Source organism: Gambusia affinis, linkage group LG02, assembly GCF_019740435.1.
Source record: "Gambusia affinis linkage group LG02, SWU_Gaff_1.0, whole genome shotgun sequence".
Lineage (NCBI taxonomy): Eukaryota > Metazoa > Chordata > Actinopteri > Cyprinodontiformes > Poeciliidae > Gambusia > Gambusia affinis.
Genome location: NC_057869.1, coordinates 5,556,688 through 5,564,321, shown reverse-complemented (window position 1 = coordinate 5,564,321; position 7,634 = coordinate 5,556,688). Strand labels below are relative to the sequence as shown.

At 42.9% G+C, this 7,634-nt stretch overlaps 1 long non-coding RNA gene across 1 annotated transcript in view; it reads right to left on the bottom strand.

Moving 5' to 3' along the window:
• Positions 1 to 4,831: 4,831 nt before the first annotated feature.
• The window catches only part of LOC122845806, a 28,277-nt gene continuing 25,474 nt past the window's right edge, over positions 4,832 to 7,634 (bottom strand). The window contains exons 5-6 of the long non-coding RNA XR_006373138.1: positions 7,600 to 7,621; positions 4,832 to 6,651 (exon numbers count right to left, since the gene is read on the bottom strand). This is a non-coding gene — a long non-coding RNA (uncharacterized LOC122845806). The remainder of the gene's footprint in view (positions 6,652 to 7,599; positions 7,622 to 7,634) is intronic.

The window sequence follows — 7,634 nt, the reverse complement described above, 5'->3', positions numbered from 1 at the left end:
CAAATCATCCTTTTCTCCACGTCCTGCACCTTAATCTTTTTCCCTATAGTTCCTCAGTTTCTCATCCTCATTTCCAGTCTTAGCTTTCTCTTTACGCTCATCCTTTACTCAAAGGCCCTGCATTCTCGCAAATTTGATACTAGAATCTATATATATCATTTAACTTTTTAGATCACGTTTAACCTGTATTCAAGCTCCTTCAGTGCCTAATAAGCACTGCTCAATTCACTGGTGGTGGTTGGTCTACTTTATAGAAGCTAGTGCTCCTGCCCCATGCCATGTCCTCACTTTTTGCCCACTCCACGTATTTATTTTCATAGGAGTATTTCATTTGACACCCGTATTTCAACCCATCATCATAGGTCCAATCCCTACGCCAGCATCTCGTTTCAGAAGAAGTGGCCCATTCCTCTCCTCTCTAATTTCCTTTCTCTATCTTATTTAACCTAATAATACTTAATTCTTCTCTCCCTTTCACCACTTTACTACTCTCCAGCTCCTACTAGCCCTTCTTTGGCAGCTCACCACCTCATGCCCAGATCATCCTGAGCTCTTAGCTGGCCTTTAAACCAGCCGTACTTTAATCCCGATCCCTCAGCATCTCCTGCTCGTAATTATTAGCCCGAATCCTGTAACCCTCGACACGTTCATCCCTTCTTATCACGCCCTGCCCTGTCTTCAGCTGGCCTTTTCACCAGCTGCCCTGTCCTCCTCTTCCCTCCACATCCCTTGTTAGCACTTATTTTGGCAGCCATATCCCCTTGCCCCGATACCCTGTATCAGAGCATTTCACCACCTCGCCCCTCTCCGCTGGCTTTTATCCAGCGTTCTGTGCTCCCCATGCCCTGAGTTTTGTGCTCCCCTTGCCCTGAGTTTTGTTCTTGCCTGGCCCTGAGTTTTGTGCTCCCCTTGCCCTGAGTTTTGTGCTCGCCGGCCCTGAGTTTTGTGTTCGCCGGCCCTGAGTTTTGTGCTCGCCTGGCCCTGAGTTTTGTGCTCCCCTTGCCCTGAGTTTTGTGCTCCCCTTGCCCTGAGTTTTGTGCTCCCCTTGCCCTGAGTTTTGTGCTCCCCTTGCCCTGAGTTTTGTGCTCCCTTTGCCCTGAGTTTTGTGCTCCCTTTGCCCTGAGTTTTGTGCTCCCTTTGCCCTGAGTTTTGTGCTCCCTTTGCCCTGAGTTTTGTGCTCGCCTTGCCCTGAGTTTTGCGCTCCCCTTGCCCAGAGTTTTTTGCCCTGAGTTTTGCGCTCGCCCTTGCCCTGAGTTTTGCGCTGCCCTGAGTTTTCTTTCGCCGGCCCTGAGTTTTTTCGCGCCTTGCCCTGAGTTTTGCGCTTCGCCGGCCCTGAGTTTTCTTTCGCCCGGCCCTGAGTTTTGCGCCGGCCCTGAGTTTTGTCGCCCGGCCCTGAGTTTCGTGCTTTCGCCGGCCCTGAGTTCGTGCTTTCGCCTGGCCCTGAGTTTTGTGCTCGCCAGGCCCCGAGTATTGTGCTCGCCTGGCCCCGAGTTTCGTGCTCGCCTGGCCCCGAGTTTCGTGCTCGCCTGGCCCCGAGTTTCGTGCTCGCCTGGCCCCGAGTTTCGTGCTCGCCTGGCCCCGAGTTTCGTGCTCGCCTGGCCCCGAGTTTCGTGCTCGCCTGGCCCCGAGTTTCGTGCTCGCCTGGCCCCGAGTTTCGTGCTCGCCTGGCCCCGAGTTGGGTGCTCGCCTGGACCCGAGTTTCGTGCTCGCCTGGCCCCGAGTTTCGTGCTCGCCTGGCCCCGAGTTTCGTGCTCGCCTGGCCCCGAGTTTTGTGCCCCCCTGGCCCCGAGTTTTGTGCCCCCCTGGCCCCGAGTTTTGTGCCCCCCTGGCCCCGAGTTTTGTGCCCCGCTGGCCCCGAGTTTTGTGCCCCGCTGGCCCCGAGTTTTGTGCCCCGCTGGCCCCGAGTTTTGTGCCCCGCTGGCCCCGAGTTTTGTGCCCCGCTGGCCCCGAGTTTTGTGCACCCTCTGCCATGCGCTCTGCGCATCCTACCTTCCCTTGGCCCGCTACGTCTCCGCCGATCTTTGCCTCCCTTTCCCACTCTTCCCTCCCGTCACTGTAAAGCCTCCTCCTTCTGTCCGATTCTAGCTAAGTGAGAGCGACTCCTCTCCTCGTTACGCCCACATCACCTGTCCTCCGGCTTCGGCCTGGCCTCAGCCTCATTTTGGGGGGATGTCATTCCTAGCAGCAATTAGAATGAGCCCATCAATGTCACGTAACCTCCTTCAGTCCTAACTTCGCAAGCTAAGCAAGCGCACCTCCACTCCTTGCCTCGACTCTCCGGCCTCGGCCCCGGCCTCGTCCTCTTTTTGGGGGGATGACGTTCCTCTCAGCATATGGAATGCTCATCCAAGCCCATCGCAAAGTTTGCGATGATCAATGTCCTTAGCCGGGGCCCGAGCGCCAAAGATTTAAATCATAGTGTCATTAAACTTTTCTAATGGTTACCCCTTTGTCTGTCTGAGTCTCTACAGATTGAAATGAAGCCTAGGCGTAAATTCAAGCTGGAAGACTCTTTTAGCCCCACCTGCATCATCCAGCCGGAACTTCCGGCTCATCACCGTTGATTGCTCAACGCCGGACCAAGACTCGTTACGTCCAATCACCGTCCAAGCCCCAGCTGATAAGGACCGCCATCCATGGCGTCTGCGCGCTTCCAGCTGAGCTCAACCCACCTCCACCCCTTCACCTCCACTCGCTCAGCATCAGGCCACATCCTTCATCGCCTCCACCACCAGTGCCGGGTCCCGGGGATGACGTTCCTCAGCATATGGAATGCTCATCCAAGCCCATCGCAAAGTTTGCGATGATCAATGTCCTTAGCCGGGGCCCGAGCGCCAAAGATTTAAATCATAGTGTCATTAAACTTTTCTAATGGTTACCCCTTTGTCTGTCTGAGTCTCTACAGATTGAAATGACTAACTCACTGATTTGTTGGTAAAACATTTTAATGTTCCAACTCAAATCCAGTATTTAACATTTTTGACAATAAACTCAAGAAAAAATAAGGGGATCTAGGAATCCCTAATTTAGGTCAAATATTTTGATGGTTCTTTTTCCCGATTAAGATTACAAAGACATACAACTTGTCTGAAATTCGCAAGAAGCTGAAAAAACCCCAACAAAGATCAAGTAAAGCTTGAAAATGTCATTTATTTTTCAGCAGTAAGATTGCATTCCAAAGGAAAAACGCACTACTTTTATTACATGCTTAGTATGAAGCATAAAGGAATCCAGAGAAATGCAGAGACTTTGATTGTTTGGTTGGAGGTCTTTCACATCCTCATCTGACTGATGGGAATCACTTAACTGATGATTTTATCCAAAACATTTACCAAACGTGTGCTTGATAAATGTTTTAACCAAACGTGTGCTTCATGAGAGGGTTAGAGTTAGCTTCAATGTCCAAGCCTCATGAGAATGTGTAGTGGTGTTTTTTCCTTCTCACGAACAATGCTGTGCAGCGAGTCAAGGACTGTTGTGCCTGCAAAGTTGTTTTCATTTTCAAAGCCAAGCCAAGAGGGTCCCTACACTTCACATTTTTAATAGAGCTGTAAGCAGCTTATTGTGGCAGTCAATGGTGGCAAACCTCAAAAACAGGTGATTTGCCCCCTCGATAAAATACAATTAGAATTCAACATTTGTTTGAATGTGTCATGACTTTATACATATACTAAATAATAGTATATCTAAATATTATTTTTTAACCCATTTTTCTTTGTTCTCCATTATGCCAACACCATGCAGTTATTAGGCGACAATAAAACTGACAGTGGAAAATTTTTTAACCACATATTCCTTAATTGTGCTAAATGGCAAATAAAAAGGCAGTGTTTTTTTTTATTGCAAATACTCATGATGTTGTTCCTATGAAGTATTCCCGTCTGTTTTATCTTCGCGCGTCAAATTAGAATTTTTAGAGACAGTTGTTTTGAGTAAATGTTCACAAATATAAGCATAGAGAAATCTAATTTTGAATTATCATAGTTAATATTTAAATCAGTGGAGCCTATCGCTATCAAACTTTTAGTTTAACCTAATTTTAAAGACTGTATAACCTAAACTCTACAGTGTAATTATTCTTCAATGAAAATATAGAAGTTTCAATATTTTCAGTTTTCATAGTAATCTTTTGTTTTCTTCCCAGTGTGCTATTGAAAATTATGTTTACTGATATTAGTCTTGTTTCCACGTAGTCACCCTAACTTGCATGCAGAGGATCATAATGATTTGCAGTTGGATAATGTTTAACAATTTCTCAAATTAACTGTTTACAGTTCATTATGTGCACACTTCATGTGATTTTAATTTAATGAATTAGCACGGTTTATTTCTCAAGCACCCAATCACTGTTCAGATCATCATCTCTGATCAGTTCTGATGATCACAGTTTGGAGAAAACTACACAATTACTGTTGTAAAAATGTATTTTTGTTTTCTCTGATCATAGGAAGAGGATTTTCTGAGGAGGATTTTTCTTTACTAGTATCAACAAGAAAATTGATCTTCTCCCCAGAATGACTTTCCAGATCACAAGATGATGGGCTCGGTTTTGCCTTTGATTGCGTGGTTGTTTTGTTGTATTTGCCAGTCTACTAGTTGTGACCCAAGTATATTTTATTCATCAGGACATTTTTCTCTCATTCCAAGTGATCAGCTGTGGAACTACTTGAAAAATAAGCCATGGAAAAGAAGAAAAAAATAAAACAGGCATGACGCACACAGACCAGAAACACTGAAATAATGAGTAGTTTCAAATTGAAAAGGACTTCAAAATGAAATTCTCCATGATTGCTAAAAAAATAAACTGCTAATCCATGACAGTATCTTTTTTTATGTTTTTGAATGTAATCACTCATGATTTTTGATGCATGCTTAAGTTTTCTGAATATAGATTACACTATTTGAACACAACTGAAAAAATGACATATGCAAAATGACAATGCAAGCCCCTTTACAATTATGAAGAACATTTTATATTCAGGTTCCTACAAATAATTTACATTAGCATTCTTCTAATATGATAACCTGTTGAAAAGATGCAAATTTGCCTTCATTACACTGCTTTAATGTGATTTCTAATTGTCTTTGATGACTGCAGTTTAACTACATTATTATTTTATTAACACATTAGTGCAGACAAATGCAGTACATCTGTGTTCCTGAGGAGGGAAGTAGGCAGGCAGGAGGGCAACCTGTTCATCACTCATTCTGTTTCAAAGTTTGTGTCTCTGCTTCCCTACTCTCTTATGCTCTCTGTCTGACATGCACACATAGACACACACCTTACTTCTGCATGACTGCCATCAGACAGGCTTTTTCCCAGTCGTCTCATTCCTTGTCAGGATGGCGTGACATTGTCTGACATGGAGGTCTCAGAAATAGGGTGGTGACCCCACTGGGATCATAGGCAAAAAGCACAAACCATTGAAATGATATTCAGAGGAATAAAATAAATACAGTATATTATTTATATAATTGCTACAAACTAAGTGCATTCTTTAAAGGGATATAAACAACTCAATATTGTATTAACACTGTAACTTTGCATGTCAGACGCTGAAAAGGTCAGTCTCTCTGTCTTTCATATGCACGTTAAATACTAGTTATCCTATTATGCCGTTAAATTGAGTTTATGCCGTTTCCTTTCAAGAGCTGCAGTACAGAATATCAGACGTTATTTGAAGTGCTGTGACCTGATCAGCCTTCAGCTTTAATGGTTAAGGACTTTGCAGTATCAAAGAGAAATTACTCACGCAACACTGCTCAAATTTATTGCAGAAACAATGTGCGATTTTTTTCTTGTACAAGATTTGTATTAATTTCCCCTCTTTCCTGTTCTCCTTTTTACTGCAGTCAGAGAGCTCCGGCAGGAAAGTAAAAGAGAAAGAAGAGAAATTACTCAAAGAGCTCCATTTGAGTCAAATCAGTGTCAGCTGCTGCAGGTACTTCAGCACTGGCACACAATCTGTTCAGGAAGATAGGGAGGTGCTCCAGCTTTGTGTATCTTTTGTTCAGAGTGTAAGTTCTTATTATCTGCAACAACCCACTTGATAACATCGGAGCAGATGTCAAACTTGCCTTACAGCAGGTTAACCTAGTTTATTTCTTAAGCCTATTCAGTTCTTTTGTCTTTGACCTCTTATAAACCAAGACTTAAATTAAAAGGCCATTAATGCCATATAATTTAGTTTGCTGTGCTCCATTTGCTGCCCCCCATCAATATTCATCTTTGATGAATTAGATCAGACTCAAAGAGTGTATGTTACCTACAGTTTGGCTCTCACTGCACAGCTCAGTCCATTAAGAAAGTTTCATGTCTGATGGAACAAAGATTAGAAAATGATGTAATGGAGATCCACAAGGGGAAAAGGCACTTTGCTCTTTGGCAGCCCGCTCACTGCAATGGCTAGGTTTTAATTTACCACAATGGTCTGGGATTGCTAGTACAACCTTTTCTCTGTTATGAACAGAAATATATTTCTAGCAATCTTATTTATGCATAAAAAAAATCTCCTAATGACTAAATAACAGGCTGCGCTGTAGATCGCATTCACCAGGCAAAATTATCTGCTCTTCCGACAGCAATCCCCAGTGAAGGCAAGAGGGATTTTCTTCTCATCTCGTTGACAATTAGAAGGTCTTTGGGGACTTCTAAGATAAGAAAGGGAAAGGTTACATGATATGACTTGCTGAGCCACAGCATTGTTGTAAGCAAGGTTCATTCACTGGGAATGAAAAATCAAAGTGCAGCTCTGAAATTCTACCTAAACTTATGAAAATTTTACCTTTTCTTTCTTTCCAAAGGGAAATTGAATAAAATTTTGTTCAAGCACCTCAGTGTCGTTTTCATTGACAAGAAATTGGCTAGATCATTTTGTCGCAAACATTCTCAAACCATGACACTTCCAGCTCATGGAAGTTTTATGAACTGGACACTTCACTAAAATTTCTCTTGACAAAAAAATTTAATCTAGAGAAAAATTCACCAGATCTGGGAATGCTGGCTGTTTATTTGAATGTCCTCCACTGATCAATTACATTCAATGTAGAGAAACAGGTAAGTTCAAAATCTTCTAAGACCTCTCTCAATTTCTTTAGTCTTGTCTTTCATGCAGTTTCAGAGTACCAAAGAAAATAAAACAATTGAAAGCCACCTGTGTCAGACAAAAAGAACAGGTCCAAACACCTGGGAAACATTTTCACTTTTGATCAGCATTTTACAAGTGTCTCTTATAGTTAATCTCTTGGTTTAGAAAAGGTCATAGTTGATTGCGGCTAATGAAAAGGCCAGCCTTAATTAACAGTGAAGGGGCACACCCACGCTGTCAGACACAAACTTCAGAAACATCCAACATAAAAATCATATTTCTACATCACCACATTTACATAGTTCAGAAAAAGAACCTTACATAGGAAAACATCCACAAGATGATGAGTTGCATGTATGTGGAGAAGACAATCATTTTCTATTTAACCTGTTAGTTCTTTGCTAACTTGCAAAAACAGGAAACATATTTGAGTACACCAATTGTTTGTTGAATCTGTCTCAAAGAAATTGTACCTGTTTACCAGGGCTAGATGACCTTGCTTTATGCTTACATTGCTTTAAGAGGCCTCACATCTAAAAAAATAAA